This window comes from Zea mays, chromosome 1, assembly GCF_902167145.1.
Source record: "Zea mays cultivar B73 chromosome 1, Zm-B73-REFERENCE-NAM-5.0, whole genome shotgun sequence".
Taxonomy (NCBI): domain Eukaryota; kingdom Viridiplantae; phylum Streptophyta; class Magnoliopsida; order Poales; family Poaceae; genus Zea; species Zea mays.
The window spans coordinates 242,257,451-242,258,712 of record NC_050096.1 but is presented as its reverse complement, the minus strand read 5'-3'; positions in this window follow the sequence as shown (position 1 = coordinate 242,258,712).

Below are 1,262 nucleotides of genomic sequence, written 5' to 3'. Positions count from 1 at the left end.
AACATGCCTTAACCCAAACTCATCCACCCGTAGCCCTTTTCCGGCACCTTCCTCATCGCTACTCTTATGATACGATAGCACGCAGTGTGCTGGTCTGATGGAGCTATACCTCACTCTAGCCTGTGTCGATAAAGAACAGTGCGTCATGCGTACACAAGAGAGAATCAAATATTTTGCCATCTTTACAGAATGAATGATAGTCAATATACTCAGTCAGTGACTTAGCTAGCCCCACTCAGGGTATTCAGTGTAATACCTATTATTTTTTTCAACAATATATATATATATATATATATACATACTATATGTATTTAGAGCCCTGGGCTCTATTTAGCTAGAGGAAGCCCCAGCCATATATGGACGCACCTGCATTCACAGCCGACTGACCTTTCGGTTTCCATATAAATACCTACGTGATCCCGCGATTAGCTCCTTTGCTTCCGGCTCAGTTTCCATAACCGCAAAACCCCAACCCCGGCACGTCTCCAGGAATCTCCGCCGATTCTTCCATCCCGGCGACTCCGCTCCCCTTTCCGACGACTCTTCCAACCCCTCGCCGCTCGCTGTCGATCCAGTCGCAAGCGGCATTTGAGCGGCGCGCCCTCGGTTTCCCCAATCGTCGCTCCAATATTCGCGCCGCTGCGTCTGGCGACCGGCGAAAACCCTACCTTCTCCGGCGACGGTTCTGCTCCTTTGCTCTCCGCCGACCCGACTGCTTCCACGTTCTCCGCCATCCTCAACATTCGCCGCCGTCAACGGGTACCGCTCCAATCGGTGTGTTCTTCCCAACCCTAGCTCGTGCGCATTTCATTGGATCGAGTTTGACCGTCAACAAATTAAACTAGTTGTTTTTTGTTCATTTTGCATTGTGTGGATCACGGCTAGGGTTGACATTAGTTATGCAGTTGATGTATTACATTTACGCACATTTACACAGTTGGTTACGCACACTTACACAGTCGGTTACGCTCATGTACACAGTTGGTTATGCACATTAGGTTACATGATTATGCACATTAGTTAAAGTTTTTTGCATCATTTTATGTTCAATTGGTAATTGGGTGGTCATCTAGTTGTTTTTGTGACTGCATACACTTATTTATTCCATTATTGTTATAGTTAATACATTGTGTAACAGCATGTATTGTTTTATTGGATCATATCCAGTTTTTTATTATTTTAAAACAGACATTATTTATTAAACCAGTTCACAGTTAATACAGATTGTTTATAGCAATTTTTGTTTTGCTCAAACATATCAG